The sequence below is a fragment of the Fundulus heteroclitus genome, chromosome 24 (assembly GCF_011125445.2).
Source record: "Fundulus heteroclitus isolate FHET01 chromosome 24, MU-UCD_Fhet_4.1, whole genome shotgun sequence".
In the NCBI taxonomy this organism is placed as follows: domain Eukaryota; kingdom Metazoa; phylum Chordata; class Actinopteri; order Cyprinodontiformes; family Fundulidae; genus Fundulus; species Fundulus heteroclitus.
Window position 1 is genome coordinate 882781 of NC_046384.1, and position 21848 is coordinate 904628.

Here is a 21848-nt window from a genome sequence, read left to right on the forward strand (position 1 = left end):
GAATCCAGAAAAGATATAAGCTAAGAGATCATTCATGAAGGTGTTAGAAAAGTAACTTTTCAAATAGCAGTTTTTGTTCAGTAGGATTCTCGGATAAGTTTTTACATATTTGAGTTATCGCAGAAGCAGTAAATGTGTTTTGTCACGTACTGATTGTATGTTATCACATTTTATGAATAAATGTGAAGGCAAATAAACATTGTTTTTATATAAAAACTAACAAAGCTAACCAAAAACAAAATTACAGTGCTGACAATAGTTTAAGTGGAAATGTATTTATTTTTATGCATTTAGTGAAACATTACTTAAAAAATATTGTATGCCTTAGATAATCTTGTTTTTTTACAAAACCAAACTTTTTTAAACATTGTGTTAAATTTCCTTTTATGCAAGGACACAATGTCTACTATTGTATTGTAGTTCTAAATAAAATAAAATGCATTTTTTTGGACAGGGTGTTTGTTAAACTTGCCCATTTCTGCCCACATAGAAAACCGACATTTGTCTGGTGATAATTTGAGGCCATTTTCTCGCAGTCGGTTCAAGACTTTTATTAAATGAGTTTCGTGTTCCTCCAAAGAGTCAGAAAACACAATCATGTCATCAAGGAAAACCAGCACTTCACGCAGATGCATGTCACCCATGCACTGAGGTTGCATCTGTCTCTTGTTGGCTAACACTGCAGGGTGTTTCTTTCAGCTGGTAACTGCTGGTGGATTCATCATTTAGGTGAGTATGCTCTTTGCTGGCATCCAGCTTATGTAAAATGTTGTCAACGGTTGATAGCTCGGCAATGAGACAGTGTTTTGGCAGGATTATGTTCTGTTCTGTTTCATTCCTTAGTGCCACGGGCACTTTGAGTAAGAGAAATAGACCCTGATGTCCTCCATCAGCCTAAGCCTATAGCAGCATAACTATAGAGGTAGCTCAGGGTAACCTAAGCCACTCTAACTATAAGCTTTGTCAAAAAGGAAAGTTTTAAGCATAGTCTTAAAAGTAGACAGGTGTCTGGCTGGAAGAATAAAACCGAGCCTGAGAGCAAAGTGCTCTGTTAGGAAGATACGGGGTAATCAGAGCTATGATGCACTGCAAAAACAGAACTAGAAATAAGTAAAATTATCTTAAAATTAATGTATTTGTCCTTGATTTGAGCAGGTAAATAAGACTATTTGCCAATGGAATATGATTTTTGCACTTAAAATAGGAACAATTCATCTCCATCATCTTTTTTTAAGTGCAGGATGTCTAATTATCTTATTTTAGGGGTCAAAATACTCATTCCAATGGCAGATAATCTTATTTATCTACTCAAATCAAAGATAAATACACTAACTTTAAGAACATTTTACTTATTTTTAGATCCATTTTTGCACTGTATATCATGGAACTTGATTATTAAGGGCTTTATACATGAGAAGGAGAATTTTTAATTCAAAAACTGTGCATTGTTTTGGTTGCCTCAGGTGAAGTTATGTGAGCTGTGGGCCTATGGTATGGCTAGGTTCCAATAGGAGTTGGCTGTAACTGGCTACTATAAGGAAAAGGTGTGATCTGTTCTTGGGTGAGAGCTGGTTCAGCAGTGGCCACATGAGGTAGGGTCACTACACTACCAGTGTGTGATGGCAGAGGAGGATTTGGTAGTGGAGTTGCCTCACAGTTTTCCCCTTTCTCTGGTTTCATCTCTCTTTTGAACCTTTAAAGTTTCAGTGATTCTGGTCAACTCCTCCATTAAAACATCCTCAAAAGCCTTCCCACTCAATTTTGCAATGTCTTTAAGCTCAGTCAGAAATGTGGGAGTGGTTTCTGTTCAAACAGTACTACTGTAAACACTGGCTAGTGTTCTTAAGATGTGGATGACATAGGAATGTGCAAGACATGTTCTTTCTAAGGGTAATACAGGCTGAAGTGCCTCCACAGCTTCACCCGATTCAAACTTTAAAGGTATTGAATTCAGACTGTGCATCATCAATGACAATAATGCGTCTTATTTTACCATATTGTTTGAGAAAATAATTTATTTCTTCATCTTTAGGGGTACCAGTCATACCACTGACAATAACCGAGTTTGACACCTTAATACCTTCCTGTACAACAATATCCATTTTTGTAATTGCAGCAATAACTGTGACATACTTTTAGATTTAGGGTGACACAGTAGTGACAATAAACTGTTATAGTCAATTTACAGAGCCCTCCTGGCATGCTTGCCAAATTTTATCCCATGTAACCTACCTCTGAGTTATCACATGTGATGTGTTATTAAAGTAGGTCAGAACTGAGCTCGATTTAATTAACTCGAACAGCCACAAAGAAAACACAAACACGAAAGGGTTGCAAATATGAACTTGACTTTAGTAGAAAAACCTGTTGACAGAAATGTAACAGATATTACCATACAAAAAAAACACAATTTTTTGGTGATTGTGTCTGTCAAATGGAGCGCACTCCTTCATTATGTTTCTGAGTTCAAACAAGTATCCATGCAGATTGCTTGGTACGATCCTACCACAGCAGATAGTCCATCTGCTTTTTGTAATGGTGTAGGTAGACTCTGGTTCCACTGCTCGATTGGGTTGGCTCGCCATCTAAAGGGCTCTTCCCCACGGATCTTGACCATACACCAAAAGACTTTTAATACAACAAATGAGCGAAACTTTTTTTATTTTAGTGCTACAATGATTTATACATTCATTTCCTACAAAAAACAATTTATTTAAAATTATCATATTTTGCGGGGCAGAAAAATGAACAAATTAACATTGATTTTTAACCACAACTTTTACCCCTTTGTGTCTTGGCTTTATTAGTTTTGCCTGCTTAATGTTACCCTTAGCAAAAAGTGGTATACTTGAAGTTAATTTTATCACTGTATTTTTCAGACTATAAGTCACAATTTCTTCGTAGTTTGGCTGATCCTGCGACTTACATTCAGGTGAAACTTATATCTCAAATTTAAATGGTAATTCATATTGACCAGTAAGAAACCAAGGAGTGAGCATTACCGTCTATAGCCACAAGAGGGCGCCCTAGGGTTGTGAAAACGATCCTGCTCCTGTACCACTTAATGAGTTGAAACATTAACTTATAGACAGCAAACACTAAATACGTTTGTATTGAATGTCAGTTTTTAGTTTTGGATTGTGTGAAATAAATGTCTAAATAAATGCGTATAGTCCGGTGCAACTTGTATATGTTTTTTTTTTCCTCTTTAAGACGTATTTTTTGACTGATGTGACTTATAGTCCGAAAAATAGGGTAAGTATACTATAAGTACAAGCTCAAGTCTTAGTATTAATGTACTTCTAGACTTCTATTTATACTTCTCAGTAAAAGTCAAGTATACAATTGTTAAGTATATTAAATATAGTTTGTTAATAGTAAACTTCAAGTAAACTGAATGAAAAAAGCATACTCCTAGTGCCCTTGAATAAACTACTTTTTGCTAAGGGTTGTTCTGTTTATCTGGGTTTCATCTTGGGTTTTGGTCCGTGCTTGTCTCTGTTCTATCCTGGTTTTCCTTTCTTTCTTGTTCCAGTTTTATCCCATTATCCTTGTTTGACCTTTTTTAGTTTTATGTTTGTCTTGATTCTGGACAGAGTTTAGTTTTCTTATGGCTTTTTCTTTCCCTGACATGTTTTTTTATCCTGGTTCTCAGCCCAGATGTAACCATTTCGTTTTTTTTCTCTAGTTCTGGTTAGATTTAATCCCAGTGGTACTGGTGGTACTAGAGTTTTATCCTGGTTTCTGTCCCGGTTCTGTCTAGATATCATCCTTTTATTATTTTCATTCTAATTTTTATTAGGGAATTTGTCCAGGTTTTACACTGTAAAAAGTTAACTAGAAGTACGTAAAGCTTTTTGAAATATGTCTGTTTGTCCTTGATTTCAGCAGGTAAATAAGATGATCTACCAATGGAATGAGTATTTTTACCCTTAACATAAGATACTAACATAAGGAACTTGACATAAGGTGATAAAAATGTGATAACCTTAATGTAGCCTTTAAAACTATCCGAGATTCAATTGGTTTTGCTCAAAATGTATGCAGATACACTCGCCTTTGTTTTCATACTTTGGACCATTAACTGTGAAGAAATAAGCGTTTCCTCATAACATTTCGTTAGTAGATGGCTCATTGATACTAACGTAATCCACTTGCTGCAGACAGGTTTATGTGAGACAAAATAAATCAGATTATCACAAATCTAACACAGAACTAAAATCATACTGACACCCTAAATAAATCACTAATCACCAATTTTCGTTTCTTAAAACAAAGATGGTAGTTATTTTTTCCTATAAAAGGTGAAATTTCCTTAAACAATTGCAGCCTGTTTAATTTAATTCTACCTGCTTTGTTTAATTTGTTTAATGTATTTGCACTTTAAAATGTCTGAAAGCACAGAGTAATCTTTTGCATGTCTATTTATTGAGCTTGTTTCCAAAAGAGTATCTGACCAGTAGCATCAGCTGATGGAAGTTGTAAACAAATACAATAAAGTTATGAAAAAAGATTCAAGTATGAGCACTTGGGGTTCACCACAGTATGAACACCAACGTTCATAGTGTATTCCCGGAGAGATGCCAGTCTTTTCCCTCTTGGAATAATTTTTTTTCACTGGATCTTGGACCATTCTGCATCGTTTAACTTGGAAATGCCAATAGCCATTAGTTGCTTCCTTCTTTTATTCTCCACTGCGCATGTGCAGTGTCGTACTTCCGTTGTTATTATAAACACAAAAACCTTTACTTACTAACAAATTGAGCAAAAACAAAGCATAAAACACCAAAATAACTATTAGCAGGTCATGATAATCTTTCATAAAAACTTTGTACACAACCAGAGTCAAATAATGTGGCTACGCACCTTTAAATATTTCTCTTGTCTAAAGCCTGGATTTTTCCTTATTTCAAGAAGTCTTACCTAGAGCAGTTAGTTTATTTAACTTAAATTGAGGAGATTCAGACGCAAATCTAGCATTTTAACTTGTTTTTAGATGACAAGCTTTTACAGTGTTCTAAGAGTAACCAGTCCAATTGCTTATTTTCTTCTTAAACAGCTTTGACATACTGATGACGATTTTGTTTTAAATTTTTAATTAGGTTTTGTTTTTAACATAAATGGTGTATACACATTATATGGAAAATAAACAATGCATCCAACATAGACAATCAGAGTTTAAATTTTCAAGGTTAACATATTAATACATTGTATTTCATCACATCACAGCTGAAAATTGTATTGCTTCCTTTGATTTAAAACTTTACCTTTACAGTGTTACAATATCCAACAGATTTTATTTGCTTTAGACAACAAAGGCAGAGATGGTCAAAGGCCTTTAAACCACATGGATGACCAACAACTCGAAAGGGTAAATGGTGCTATGTACAACTGCTTGCTTTGTTCTTTCCGAACATTTTTGTTAATTTCCGTGAGGTGGGCTGTGCTTATTAGTCATGTCATGCAAAGGATTGTGGGATTCCTTATAGTTCCTTAGCACAGGTAAGGGACATCACAAGCTTCCTAAGCCAAAAGAACTACAATAGGAAGCATACAGGCTCCTTCTCCTACTGCCTTCCCTTCCATACCGACTGCATTATTTGGACAACACTCTTGTTTTAGCTAGAGTTCTTACCTAAATAAGTTTTCTAAGGGTACAGTCAAAAGAAATCAACCAAGATATCAGGAAGAGAACTGGGGCTTAATAAAGTCTGGTTCATTCTTGGGTGTAAATTTAAGTGCCTGAAGGTGCCATGATCAGCTGTTCAAACAATTATACGCAAGTATAAACACCATGGGACTGTCCAGCCAACATACCACTCCGGAAGGAGACCAGTTTTGTATCCCAGAGATGAACATGCTTTGGTCTAAAATGTGCACACCAACCAAAGAACAAAAGTAAAAGACCTTGTGAAGATGCTGGCTGAAGCTGGTAAGAGTGTCACATTATCCACAGTGAAACGCGTACTGTACCAACAACGGCTGAAAGGCTACTCTGACAGGAAGAAGCCATTACTCCAAAAGAAACAGATAATAGCCAGATTAAAGTTTGCAAATGCACAGATGGATCGGGTAAGTACTTTTGGAGACGTCCTGTGGTCTGACGATACTAAAATTTATTTGGTTGGCCTTAAGGACCATTTTTACATTTGGAGGCAGAAGGGGGAAGCTTTTAAGCCAGAGAACACCAACCCAACTGTGAAATATGCGTTTGTAGGATCAAGTTGTGGAGTTATTTTGCCCGAGGAGGGACTGGTGCACTTCACAAAATAGATGACAACATGACAAATGAACATTATGTGAAAATTCTGAAGCAACATCTCAAGACAGCATTAAGAAAGTTGAAGCTTGTGCACAAATGGGTTTTCCAAATGGACAATGACCTGAAGCATGCAGCCAAACTGGTTACAAAGTGAATTAAGGATAACAAAGTCAGTATTTCAGCATGGCCATCACAAAGCCCTGATCTCAGTCCTATTGAAAATATATGGGCGTACCTGAAAGAGTGTCCGGGCAAGGTGACATACAAAACTTGGCTCAATTACATCAGTTCTGTTGGACGGATATCCAAAATGTTTGAGCCAAGTCATACAGTTTAAATGCAAAAGTACCAAATATAATAATGTAAGTAAACTTCTGACCTTCAACAAACTTATAAAACAATGTCTCAAAAAAGGTCATTGATTATTCTGGCATTTACAAAACAGAAATAATTTTGCTAATCCTAACGGAGCTAAGACAGGAAAGGTTTATTCAGATTTCATGTCTGACAGTGAGAAAAAAGCTTGTTTCTTTTATATAAAAGGGCATGTAAACTTTTGGTTTCAGCTTTATGTGAACGCTATCTTAACACAGTAAACGTCACTCGCCTATCAGGGATAAACATCAGTTTAAATTATGAGAATTGGTGTAGGGGATCCACAGGTGAAATAAAAGCAATCGCAATCAGAAAAAAACCCTTCCTAACGTAGGAAAAACAAACCTTTCAAGAAATCTCACTACCTAGGAGGGAGGGCCTAGTGGTTAGAGCAGTGAGCAAAGACTGAGAACACACCTGTCTACAGCTCAGTCTGAACAGATGAAATACAGTGAAAAAATATTAAAATGTTTCAAGACAAATCTAAAAATTTGCCACTAGAGAAATGCTGAAATTAACAAGTGAAGACAGTTACCTTTTTTTGGGGGGTGGGGGTTAATGGCTCTAGTGGCTTGCTTTTTTTACACAGTAGGCTGGCATGAAGAGAGGTGGAAGAGGGGGAGTGACATGCGGCAAAGGACCGCAGGTTGGAGTTGAACGTGGGTCGGCCGGAGGACTGAGGCCTCCGTACATGGGTCGCGCTACCCGCTGTGCCACCAGCGCACCCCGATGGTTGGCTTTAATGACAACACACAATCATTCCAGGGCAAACTTCAGCTGTGTAGTTTTAGTTAGTATTCATAGCAAAGACATTTTCTCTCCTGCATGGATTTTCATGTGTTTGTTTAAAATTGACTTATAGCTAAATCTTTGTCCACATAAGTCACAACAGAAAGGCTTCAGTCCTGTATGGATTCTCATGTGTGTGTTTAAAGTTCCTCTTTGGCTAAAGCTTTGTCCACATAGCTCACAACAGAAAGGTTTCTCGCCTGTATGGATTCTGTTGTGTGTGTTTAAATGTGATTTGCGGCTAAATCTTTGTCCACAAAGATCACAACAGAAAGGCTTCTGTCCTGTATGGATTTTGATGTGTGTGTTTAAATACGATTTGCGGCTAAATCTTTGTCCACATAGCTCACAACAGAAAGGCTTTTCTCCTGTATGGATTCTGATGTGTGTGTTTAAATATGACTTGCGGCTAAAGCTTTGTCCACATAGCTCACAATAGCAAGGTTTCTGTCCTGTATGGATTCTCATGTGTCTGTCTAAAGTTGATTTGTGGCTAAATATTTCTCCACATAGATCACAACAAAAAGGCTTCTCTCCTGTGTGGATTATCATGTGTCTGTTTAAAGTTGATTTGTGGCTAAATCCTTGTCCACATAGATAACAACAGAAAGGCTTCTGTCCTGTGTGGCTTCTCATGTGTATGTCTAAATTAGATTTTTGGCTAAATCTTTTTCCACATAGCTCACAACAGAAAGTCTTCTGTCCTGTATGAATTCTTGTGTGTCTGTTTAAAGTTGATTTGTGGCTAAATCTTTGTCCACATAGATCACAACGGAAAGGCTTCTGTCCTGTGTGGATTCTCATGTGTGTGTTTAAATCAGATTTTCCATTAAACGTTTTGCCACAGTCCTCACAGTTAAGCTTCAATCGTATCTGGACTTTCCTTCGTGACTCCACATTTCTCTTCTCTGTAGAACATTTCTTATACCCAGAGTCTGACAAGTGTTTCAGCTCAGAGAGAGGGTGCTCTAGATCACTGTCCTCTTCATCCTCCTCAGTGTCTTCTGTCTCTAAAGAAATGGAAGCATCTCCATGATCTTGTATTCTGATGGATTCTTCTCCATCATTCTCTTCTGGAAGCTCTCTGTCTTTAATTTGGTCTGGATAAAGCTGTGAGAGCAGCAGAGACTGTTCATCATCCAGACTCTTTATGGGAGGAGAAGTGACTGGAAACCTGATGGCATTAATCACCTCCTTCCCATTGAGCTGCTCTCCTGGCAGACTGATGTAGACTCCCTTCTGTTCCTCCTTGATGAGGGGGGGCTTTGGGTCATGCAGGTCATCAGGAGGTATGTGGTCTAAAGAAGCTTCTTCTTTAACAATCAGCTTCTCCTTAACATCTGCAGGAAACATTGAAACACGTTATGCACATTAGAAAGTATTTTCATCTCAGCCTGAACTGAGGCACATTTAATTAAGACATATTTAGGTAATTTTGTCATATTTAATTTTTTTATTTAATTACTACTTTTTTATTGTTTATTTTGCATTGTTGTGTCTTATGTCTTGCTTGTTCACAGTTCTGTTGCCTCACAACCTGCCAAGTAACGAGTGACTACAATCCAACTGTTATGCCAGAAAGCTGTTTGATTATGAATATTATTATTAATTATAATTTTCTATTATAATTTAATTAGGGCTGGGCAATTTAACGCGTTAATTTCGCATTAATTCATTAGACTATTAACGGCGATATTTATTTTATCGCGCATTAACGCATGTTGCTCACATGCTTTCAGTCAGTGTCAGTCAGCAGGCGCGCTGACTGCAGCGGGCTGTGTCACGGCAGCACTCTCCCGCTCCCCCTCCCCTCTCGTACATGGCTCAGCGGCGCCAGCACGCAGGCTCAGCCTGGCCCGCCCACTCAGCTCTCACACAAACTTAACACACAAACAGCTGAGAGAGACTGCAGCAGTGGAAAAACATGAACAGGGGAAGTAGCACCGTTTGGCTTTATTTTAATACCGTAAATGAAATCAAGCTGTATGTTTTGTAAAAAGCCGGTTCATTTCAGTGGAAACACAACAAATTTATCTAAGCACGTGAAAAAACATGAGCAAGAAAACGTCGAGCCACAGATGGATGTTCCTCCATGGAACATCCAGGTAGATCAGTGGTCATCTTCAGCAGCAGTTCATGTTAACTTTCAAAGTAGATATTATCTATCATATGTTACTGGTGCCCACACAGAAAATGCAATTAAGACCTTGAAAGAACCCAGTACATATATTAAAAAGTGTTATTAAGAAAGATAACATTAGCTAATTCTTTTTTTATCCCACGACGGGGAAATTTATAGGATTAAAGCAACAGGCAGGTGCACACAACACAGACAAAATTACATAAGGATTGAAAGATATAAGAGGTGGATTAGCGAAAAAACACTGAACATAACATTTTTGTTATTATTATTATTATTTAATTGTAATAATAAAATAAAAACCACAAAACCCAAAAGGTCAACAGTTTCATGATACATCAAGCTTAGGGACTGGCTAATATACAGCAGGTCAAAAAAGGCCATATTTTGGCTGCAGTGCTTGCTGTTCTCTTATGAAGAAAAGATCAAATAGTGCACTAAATTCAATAGATGGGATGAAAATATCCAGTATAAAATAAGTGCTACAAATGTTACAACACTTTTGTTCATATGGCAGCAGAACATTAAAATAAAAGTGCTCTTTACACTACTTTTGAATTCATTCTTGGAGTTTGCGCATACAATGCGATTAATCATGATTAATCGGGCAAATTATGTGATTAATCGCGATTAAACATTTTAATCGTTGCCCAGCCCTAAATTTAATAATAGATCATTCAAACTCAAATGGTACCTATAACAAATTTAATTGAAATGGTTGTGATCCAAGGGCAATGAACGTGTAATGATTAACACTAACAATGTGTTAATTAATTAGCAGTTATGAACTTATTTATGCTGGAAAAGTGTGATCTGACCGGTTGTTGGCCGATTAGACTTATCCAGCAAACGTTGATAACTGATATTATAATTGCAATTGGGGCTTTAACCCTTACTTCTTTAGCACAAACCAATGAAAATGTCTCAGTTATTCAGTTAACAAATGTACACACATTTAGAGGTTCTGGCAGTCTCGTGCTATGCCGCCGCATTGTATTGCAGGTTTTTGTTCAAATGCTCACAAGGACAGTTATTTAAGTTTCCCGAGGATCAATGTTAAAAGTAGGTAAAATGGTAAATGGCTTGTACTTGTGTAGCGCTTTTATCAAGTCTGATGACCCCAAAGTACTTTACACTACAGTCAGCAGTGTTGTAGTCAAGTCACTATGCCTCGAGTCCGAGTCCAGGTTCGAGTCACCAGTGTTCAAGTCCGAGTCAAGTCCAAGTCATTAAAAAAAAATCCGAGTCGAGTCCGAGTCGAGTCCACTACTCATCCGAGTCAAGTCCGAGTCGAGTCACTATTGACGTGTGATGTATGACATGAAGCAGTAACATTCCATTGCACTAATAACTCTTTCGCTGTAGTTACCCTTGGTTTTACTCAGTAAAACTACCGCTTTTTCCAAGTCTAAGACGTCTCCTAACCATGGTTTTTAAACATTGTTGTTATGGAACGTGCAACAGCGACTCGAGGTACGCTGATAGGCCGCATATGAAGGATGTTAAAGCCGCAAGCGGCGTCGATCGGATCCTCGCAGCCAAGCGCACTCCGGCCTATAGACCCCTTGCAACCACGTGACTCCGTTACCCAGAACCCCTTGCGTGGCGGCCATATTGGTTGGCACGCCATTTGACGAAATGACGAGTTCTCCAGGTATTTTTCTTCTTTAGATAACGTATCACAAGATCGTTTTAAGAGTAAGTTGATGGTTGATGGTATCAGATTGCCAGATCCACACAGCAAAAGCCTGAAGGGACGGAGCGAGTCTGTGAAATGCTGGCCAAGGGTTTCGTACCGCGACACAGCTACTTTATAAACACGCAGGCCAGTACGGACAAGAGAGCATGGAAGCCATGAAACCACTGGACGGCTACAATTATTTTATATCAGGAAAAAGGCTCCAGCAACGCCCGCGACGCCATGAGGGATTAAGAGGGTCAGAAAATGGATGGATGGATGTTCAGACATGTTTGTGTAACAGCACAAAGCAGAGAGGAAGACCCGCCCGGTAGGTTAAACAAACATCACTCACTACGGATTATTTAGGTGTTTTTGTCTTGTTAAAATGGGTGGGGGTGTCGGCGACATTGCAGCGTAAACATAGACGTACTAGCGCCGTGAACGGGCGGAGGGGAGGTGGCGATCGTTACACTGGCCGGAGAGCCGCTGCTGTCTGCTGTCTCCGCCGTCGTCTGGAGCAGCAGGAAGCGGGTGCTGCTCCAGACAGCGGCGGCTCTCCGGCCAGTGTAACGATCGCTACACGGGCCGGAGAGCCGCCGCTGTCTGCTGTCTCCGCCGCCGCGGCTGCTGCCTCCGCCGCCGGAGAGCCGCCCGTGTAGTGGGCGGCAGCAGACAGCGGCGGCGGCGGAGACAGCAGACAGCGGCGGCTCTCCGGCGGCGGAGGCAGGAGCCGCGGCGGCGGAGACAGCAGACAGCGGCGGCTCTCCGCTACACGGGCCGGAGAGCCGCCTCCGCCGCCGCGGCTGCTGCCTCCGCCGCCGGAGAGCCGCCGCTGTCTGCTGCTGTCTGAAGCTACACGGGCGGCTCTCCGGCCCGTGTAGCGATAGCTACCTCCCCTCCGCCGCTATTTAAGTAGAACAATGACTAGAGCAGAATTAAGTTGTATTTACCGGAGATGAAGTGTAGACTGCAAATTCTCTCGTAGAATGATTGCTCCCCCAGTCCATTGTGAGTGTCTGCCTGCACTCTTTTCATTGAAAATATCCAATTCTTTCTTCTTTCCTCATCCTTCGGTAAACGACAGAAACGTACATCCAACGATTTGGAATGCCTCTGTGTGCAACCGGGAGCACAACAAGTCGTAGGCATTGCTTAGATTCCAAAAATAAACTAACTAAAAGTACGCTCAAAATCACCCGTTTTCTCATGTAGTAGACGGGCTGTCAGGCTAGCCTGCCCACCAAGATGGAGGCGCGCACCCCCGATCACGTGACTGTGACGTCAGATGCAAGGGGTCTATTGGCCACCGCCGCGGTGCCGGCCGGCGGGCGGTGTTCGCGCACCGCGGCGGTGCCGGCCGGCGGGCGGTGTTCGCGCACCGCGGCGGTGCCGGCCGGCGGGCGGGGTTCGCACACCGCCGCGGTGCCGGCCGGCGGGCGGGGTCCGCCCGCCACCGCAGATGCTGTTACGCATTTTCCTCGCCCGTCCACCGGGCTATTCCCACAAACGCGTTCGGCAGCGTTCCCCCATTACTCACAACAAATCTGATGCATATCGCTCGATGCAGCGAGGAGATCCAGCCGTTGGATAATGATAATGCATTTGGCCACCGGACCGGACTAAATTGTTCGGCGGGCCGGAAAATTTATACCGATTCCTGGACGGTGACTACAAACAGAAAAAAAAAAACCGGCCAATGACGCTATGAACGCAGAGCAGGAGAAAAACAACGACTTACCTTTCTATCAACTCGGCCAGTTTCCCAGTCTTTCCGAGCCCCTCGACACTCAATCCATCGTTTGAGCTGAACGTTGGTATGTTGTTCCACAGTTCTACCAGTAAAATGGGCGCCTGGACATCCTCTTGTGAAAGTTTAACAGCGGAAAAGTCGGTCATATCGTTGTATCTGTTGCATGTGTAACGGCTGGTTGCTACGTGCGCTCTCACACTGTTTGCCCAACCTTAGCGGCAAGGGGCGTTGCTCATGAGATGGTGACGTCACATGCGCGGCACGACATTTAGATATTAAAATCATACACCAAATAATATTCTAATGACATATTAAAATTATAGCCTAATGATATAAAAAAAGTCGAGTCTTTTTCTCAATTTCCGAGTCAGAATGATCTGAATGTAGGAGTCCGAGTCCAAGTTCGAGTCATCAGTGCTCAAGTCCAAGTCAAGTCACGAGTCTCTAAATTTAGCTAATGACTCGGACTCGAGTTCGAGTCTCGGACTCGAGTACTACAACACTGACAGTCAGTCATTCACCACATTCATACCCTGATGGTGGTGAGGTATGTTAGTAGCCACAGGTGCCCTGGGGCAGACTGACAGGGTGAAGTGTCTTGCCCAAGGACACGACGACTGAGGCTTGTTCAGAGCGGGGGATCGAACCGGGAAATCGCCAAGTGCAGGGTGAACACCCTAACCCCTGCACCACTGGTGCCCCACAGGTGAAGCACCTCATGAGAAGAGGAAGCCCTGCATCTGCTCTGTGCTCTAAGCATTTTGAGTTGGATACTTTTATTTTGCTCCCACCTTAAAAGAGTCACTTGGTGGTTCAATACAACTCAACTATTAGTTTCTACCTTGGGCAGTACCCAGTCTGAGCCAGCACTGAGCAGTAATCAGCAGAACCATGAAGAGAGGGTTGAAACCGGTCTTGACATCCAGCTGGTGCACAGGCTGGTTTGTCAGCCCACTACTTTTCTAGATGCATTCCCAAAGCGGAACGTTGGGTACTGCAACTCAAGAGGGGCTGTTTGTCAAGCTAAAAAAAGCTAGCATTAGGTAATGTTATTTGGAAGGTTTATAGCTGCGTGACTGTGCATTCAAGAGCTTTACTGAATTTTCTATTGTAAAAGAAAATGTTCTTGTCTACTTCTAAATCTAAACCATGTGCAAAACATGTTGTCATCTCTAAAAGAATGGCATGTATAATTTAGAGTGTTTGCAGAGATGTAAAGTTAATCAGAGTTCAGTTTACCAGTATGTACATGTTGTAAAGCATTCTTAGAACTTTATTGTGTGTGTGTGTTTGTTTGTGTGTGTGTGTGTGTGTGTGTGTGTGTGTGTGTGTGTGTGTGTGTGTGTGTGTGTGTGTGTGTGTGTGTGTGTGTGTGTGTGTGTGTGTGTGTGTGAATAGGGGGGATGATGGTAAATTAGAGTGGGTGAGGAGAGCAGGGTCCTCCCCAGGCTGTAGGAGGGGTTAAGATTCAGGAGTCAAGATGCAGCTGTTATATGTCACATACGGCTTTGTTTGTTCATCACAGAGGTTCCTCCTGTTTGTGTACACCTGTTCCCTATAAAGACAAAAGGGTTTGTCTTACTAGGTGTGCCTTTGGGGAAGAATGCACCTTGAATGCTCTTTGCCTTCAATAAAGACTGGATTCAAAGAGTACCTTGCTTCTTGATAATCGTTTTTCCATGACAACTTGGCGTCATAAACAGGATTCAGCGCACTGAGGAACAGCAACAAAGACCTAAACCAGTCACGATCCCATGACTTTTGGCTCAAGATCGTGAGGCTGTCACCCTCCCATTCCCCTCAGAATGGACAGCAGAGCTTTGAAAGCTGTTGTATAGGGTCCTGATGAGCTGGTCAAGGGCTTTCTTCATCACATAGAAGAGGCTACGTACACACACTCAGACCTCAGATGTCCTAAGGACTTGGATGATGAAGCAGGTGCCTGGGGGTGTCTCCTGTGCAGCAACATCATGGACAGACTGAGACCAGACGTGATTGCTCAGACCACGCGAGGTTTGGTGTGTAGCTCACTGAACTAAAACACCATGCCTGTCACATCAAATAAGTTCTCCAAGACTGGAAAATGTGACATGGAGCTGGGGGTCTCCATTGTTGGAGTGCAGAAGAATCATTAGTTTAAAGAGGTTGTAGCTTATGATCTGAAGAACACCAAACTTTGCTTACTTTATTTATATATTTAGTTAGTTAGGGCCAGTAAATCTTATTAAAAGCATACTATGCAACATTTTTCAGTTAATTAATGTGTTTCATACCGTTTTGGATGATTAAATGAGTCATTTCAGGTCGAACAAAGGTTTTCTCGGCCGCCCTGGTGGTCTGTAGGGGAAATAACGTACTTGCAATTGTAGGAGCCCTCGGGCCGCACTCACAGGCTCAGTAGTCTCGTGCATCGTGACGTTACGTTTCTAAAAATAGCTCGCTCGCGGTACGCCATTGCAAGTACGGTATTTCCCCCACAGACCACCAGGGCGGCCGAGAAAACCTTTGTTCGACCTGAAATGACTCATTTAATCATCCAAAACGGTATGAAACACATTAATTAACTGCAAAATGTTGCATAGTATGCCTTTAAAAGGATGTTTTTGTGAAATTTAGATCAGAGAAAAGCTGCAATGCCTGTGAGAAGCACTTAGGTAACAATAGTAATGTAACTTTTGTCTCTGTCGGGAATTCCTAATGAATTAAATATGCATATTTTAATGTTTGTCTCTGATAATTGTTTTATCTTTACAGTCAAATCTTAAGCCGGGGTAAGATGGGCCTTCAGAGATAGGCAGGAGCAGGCTGGTACTAATATCTACAAAACCAAGGAGGCTATCACTTCACTTACGTTATTGTGGCTAAAACAGCACTTTATTCATGGTATTGAGTTTTAGTGGATCACAGAAATATAAGGTTTACAGTAACACATCATATGGTTTTAAAAATGATGACGATATATTCCCCTTTATCATTCCAGTATGCTGTGAAAAGTCATTTTATCATGGTATGAAAGGACATGTCAGCACATATCCCCATGCTCTGGGGCTTCTCGAGACCATCAACCTGTACTGTGCTTCAGAGGTGATTTGGGTCACAGCAGGCACCCTGGTGAACCTAGAACCTGCTTCTGAAAGAGTGCAATTAGATTATTTTTCAAAATCGTTCAACCGTACTCTACCGTAAACACTCGACCTAGGGAGTCATGGGATCTGTCACTGAACCCTCTAGTCAGAGCTGACATTTTTTGAAGGTATAGGATCGGCACGTGTAGAGTCAGAAAGAACCCATATTTTGTTTGATTGAATGCTAATGAATCCAGTGAGTTGTGGCCTTTAGCCACAACATGGGACAAACAAACAAACTAAACAGGTCCTTACTGTTAGGAACAGCAGTTACTGGAAACTCTGTATCAGTCTCCTCCTTCACAAGGAGCTGCTCTCCTTCTTGACAAGCTCCGGGTTCCTCCTGTTCCTCTTTTATTTGGAGGGGCTCTGTATCCTGCTGCTCCCTCTCAGGACTATGTTCTTCAGGAGCCTCTTCTTTAACATCTGCAGCCAACAATGAAATACATTACATGCATTATGAAAAACTAGATCTTGACAATGTTACAACGATGGGAAAGAATCAATTTGGAGAAAAAGATTTGATCAGCAGTGTTGTGCCTCCAGGCCATGACGAAAATAAAAATCAGATTGAATTGGAAGCTAAAGAAGTTTGGGACTTTCACAGGCACCAAGAATCTGCCCTTTCAGCAGGGTGCCATCAGTGCTATAAAGCTTTGCTCCCACAGACAATCACTCTCAGTCCTGTTACTCCTGCCTGGGGTGACAAAGGGGGCTGGGGGGGAGGTCCTCTTCACCCAGAGGACCTGACCGGGCCTCATGGGACTCAAGGATTCTCAAACTGGGTAAAAATTTGCTTTTTACTCGTCCTCTGTGGAGCGGAGGACCCGGCTGGGTTCGGAGATCTGCCGACTAGATAAAAGTTAAGTTTGCAGTCTTAACTTCGGCTAGACGCCGAAGTAAAGAATCCCTATGCCGAACCAACTTTGTTTTGCTTCCTCAGCTGTTGCAGGAACAGACACCAACCGGAGCCGGAAAAGCCGGCACAGAACCCAGTAGCCAAGCTGAGACAAGAGCTGAGCTGAAATTGCCCGCTGTGACATGGTCACAGGCTGCATGTAGGACCTCGCATCGCCCTGTTACAACTGCGTTTCGGCTGGCCGCATGTCTGCTGCTGCTAAGCAGCTATCCCCTGCTTTCAACTTCTTCCAACTGGATGCCCAAAGTGAAGCGAACTCACACAGAGGCATCGACAGGTTTGACAGAGAAACAAACAGGAAAAGTTAAATGGCTCACTAAGGAGGTTTAATTAATGCGTTTTCACAGTGCTTTTGAAATACTTGGAGCTTAAAGGATAGCTCCCGTTAGCATTCTTCGAACTGTCATTGCCGATGTAATTTGAGTGTGTTTTATGGTTATAACAAACGTTATCTCCACAAGGTTTTTATACATTGATGGGAAATGGATGTTTGTGTTATCCGGTCCACTCATTACGATTAAATAAAGCCAAAGCTTTTTCAAAGTTAGCGCTGAATGTCCGCTTGCCTAATGCTATTAGCTTCCGGTAACATTCACTCTTCCCGGATATGCATATGGTTTGTTTCAAACATAAGGTTTGTTTCGTTCTCTCCACCATCGTCGATAGTGCTATGAGCGTTAATACCACATTAATATGGAATATTAATGTCGATTTAAACGTGTTTTGTATAACTTTAGAAATAACCGATTTTAGCGACCTATCCCCACAGAGACCCCTAGCTTCCAGGAGGTATAATCGCACTAATAAAATCGAGCGTTCTAAAATTTGAGTCTTACTGAGAAAATCATTCTTTAAAATGTTATTTTATCAAACAGTGTTTTCTTTAACTCGGGATTTGCACTGTGAATGGGTTGAAACACAACAAATATTGTTCTGAATTAGTTAAGGTAATTTAAGCTCATTCTGTGTTATTTAATATGAACTTTGGTTCTTTAACTCAGATCTGCTGGGAACCAGGATTCAATTAATTATTCTGATGATGATCAACCACTTGTTTTGTCTTTTGTGTCTTTTGCATGTACATAGTTCCTTTAGCTTAGCTTCTTTTTATCTTCAATTTGATTAGTAGTTTAGTTAAGTCTCACTAGCCTGGTAGAGAGGATTTGTTGATTGAAATATAGTGTTAATTCAGATAAACAGCATTATATAGGGATGTTGTGTGGATTTTAATTTTATCTCTGTTAATACATTCTTGAACTTGAAGAGAAGATGTCAGTGCCCAAATAATTCCTTTCAATTACTGTCCTGATATCAGCTCTGGCAACAGTGGCCAGTTAAAAGCAACTAAGAATATGAGCGTCTTTTTTTTACAACATTCAGACAAGACAAAATAAGGGGTGGAATTATAGCAGTTTCAAAATCAAAAGGACGACCAAAGAAGGTAGAGAAAAATAATTTTTGAGGGAAAAAATGTTTTTAATAAATACGGATGTAAATAAATATAGAAAAAAAGGGGGGGATCAAATACAAATGAAAGATCACTTGTAATAAATATGCAACATACAAGAGTTCAAGAAAAACGGTTGATTGAAAATGAGTGGTTTAAATAAAACACAATAAACGAAAGAGAAAATACGGTACTTATATATTATATTAATATCAAAATAGTTGGTTAGTTATTCAATAAATGTCTTTTTGTTGAATTAATGGCACATAAATATATATTTTAGCAACTTTTTACCGCAGTATTTACTTTATAGGGTCCTTCATTTATTTCTGTGTGTATGAATTATGGCAGGATTGGTCTGCCATATCCACAACCAGAAAAAAAACATGCGATAACCAAAAAACGTTGATTGGAGAAACTTTCCAGGCAGGCAGACAACAGAAACTTGATGCTGAACGATGCTATATGCTAAACTAGCATTCACAACCTCTATGCAGTGCTGCAGGCTTAGCCAGTTTTCTGGGGGAAACCCTGCAACGAGTTCTGATGAAGAGGAGGAATCCATCAGCTGCTGAAAACGGCTCCTAAACTTTAGCTCCATCCACACAGTTAGCATGAAGAAGGAAATCTCCAAACCTGATGGGTCCAGCAGAACTCTGGCCTGGAAAACATCCCCCATCATTGGTGTCTCCTCTGCTGCGTCCTGCCGCTCTTTGAGCTCCTGCTTCCCTCCAGTTTCTCCGCTGTGCCTCCAGCTGCTGGACTTCTTTCCAGACTTCATCACCTGCTCTTTTTCAGATTCACCAACAAAACAAGGACAAAGGACACAGAAGAGACTAACGCGGCTCCGCGTTTGGGAATCCCACAGACATATAAGAAGTAGCCCCCACATTGACTGTTGTGGCGCATAAATTGCAGCCGCCATCTTGGGGCGGTGAATCTTAGAATAGCGCAAGGATTCTACAGTTATATTGATATATAAAGGTGGAAGCTCATTCTGCTGGACACAAAAATGTCTTCCTGAAAAGATGAGCGTAGCTTATTATTGTGGTAAAACGAGGATTTTAATGTAAAACATGACAATACAGGATTAGTGATTGTTCTAGTGTGTAATTTGTGGTTGTTAATGTCATTAATAAAGTTTTATTGTTAATTTTTCACTCTGTCACACACATCTAATCCTGAGCTTTCACACCAACAACAATAATTTGTTTGTATATTTTTGCATTCTGTTTATATACACGTGTATATACAGTTTTTTTAAAGCCTGGATAAGGGTTTATAATTTCCAGGTCATTCCAGAGTCTTACACTTTGCTTGCAACTGAGGCAGAAGTTTAATACCCTTGAAAGAGAACTGTTTAGTACAGCTTACATGTGCTGACACTGTAACTCCAGGTACTTAGTTTGTCAAATACAGAGACAACAAATTAATAAGCATTAAGGTATGATTTATGGATTGGGTTTCTGCAATGTCATCAGGGTGTAAAGACTCATCTCCAGAACCAGTCTCTGCTCAAAATGGTGATCTCCACCACGTGATCTACTTTCAGTAGTTATCACCACTTATTGACACCGTAAACTGCAGAAAATACAGGCAACATAGCTCCCTCTGCGTTTACTCCCATCGGCTCCTATGTCAGTCTAGAGTAGAAAAGACCCAGTCAATATGGAGGCGATGCAGAATATTCTACAGCATTTTAGAGATTATGAGATTACAGAGACAGGACTGAGAAAGGCAGTTACCATGGAAACTGCAGATAAACAAAAATCACTGGAGGCACAGAGCCTGACTTAGATTGGACAGAATGACCAATTAGGGGAAGATGTGTCAGCTAGGACACATCTACATTATAGTATGATATTCTGTAGCATACACTTCAGATTTTCTTGTCCACAATTAAAAACAGAATACAAAATTGACAAAACACATTGATGAATGTGTGAAACCTTTAAAAGATGCAACTTTAAGATATAATAAGCTTCATAAAACAAGACACGTGCATGAGAAGAAATGGGGAAAAGATTATAATGGACATACAGGAGGAGGTAGAATTATACGCAGTCACCTGCAAGGTTTAATTAGGCGCCTGCAAATGCATTGCCTGCATATTTATTGTATGGAGGCACCTATTACTATGCACCTAATAACGGATTTCTTTATTTATTTTTCTTCCGTCACCATTAATACAGCCTGAACCGTAGGGTCTACCCTCATAAAGTATATATCAAAACGTGCGTCTCGATGCCGTGAAGTGTGCTATAATTGTGCTTCACGCCATTTCGAGTTACCATGGCAACATAATTGGTCAAAAACCACGTCAAAAAGTCCCATACATATCTGTGACACCTGTCCCAACTGTCACACAGAGGCAGGAAGGGTAATGGGTTTCTGTTCTTCCTTAATATTACTTTACATATTGATTTGAGTAGTTTAGATTCTTATCTTTAAAATTGTTTTCATTAGTCTGACTCTTTAGTTAACTATTTGCAGTGCACACATTTAGTTAACTTTGTTTGTCAGTTCTCTTGTATTTTTTGTTAAATGCAACAAAGTAATTTCTTCTTTTGAGTTACCAGTTTCCTCCGGACCTGCTGCTGAAATCATCATACAGATGAGTTCCAGCTGATATCCTTATATGGCTGTCAAGCTTCCTGAGCAGGTTGCTCCATTTGTTTGGCAGGGGAAGGAGAAATTTGGCCTTTAGTTTATTTAATTTGACCATTTCTTTAATGTTTCTTCTTTTTGTAACTTAGTTCAATGCTATTATTTATCCAATTTAAAGATTTAGTTATGTGCTGACCAGTATTTGTTTAAGTTCTTGTGTGTTTAACTACCCCTGTGTGTGAATTAGCAGTGGTCTGATCAGCCACTATTTAAGTTCCCCCTCATGTCTCGTTTGTTATGTCAGTTTTGTGCTTGAGTTCTTTGTGTTACTACCTGAGTTGTAGTTTGTTATGTTGACCTCAGTTTTTGGGCCCCAATTTATCATTTTTGAATAATTTTTGTATTTTTGTAATAAATAAGAATATATTTTTGAAATTTCTTCAACGTCTCTTTGGCTGGTCTATGTAAAACCTTCACAATATCAATGGAGAAAATGGAAGAATTTTCCGGCAGTTAGAGTGACACACTATAACTTTTTCAAAGATTTCAAAACTCCAAACAACTTCAGCCTACTCACTCAATGTTCACTCTACATAGACAAAACATAGGTATTTTTGTCTGGATTCAGGAAATGTAACCCTCATTAGTGTAGGGTTTATAGATTTTTCGCAAATCACCTCAGAGCGACACAAAGTCAAAACCCTCCTCATTCATTTCCTAGGAAGCCGTTTTGAAAAATGACACCTGAAAATT

At 40.5% G+C, this 21848-nt stretch overlaps 1 non-coding gene across 1 annotated transcript; it reads right to left on the reverse strand.

The window, feature by feature from the left end:
* Positions 1-8726: 8726 nt before the first annotated feature.
* On the reverse strand, positions 8727-19175 carry LOC105921995. The gene is made up of 3 exons (XR_004928080.1): positions 19125-19175; positions 16378-16548; positions 8727-8766 (listed from the first exon to the last, which is right to left on the reverse strand). It is a non-coding gene; the product is annotated as an uncharacterized LOC105921995 (transcript).
* Positions 19176-21848: the final 2673 nt, after the last annotated feature.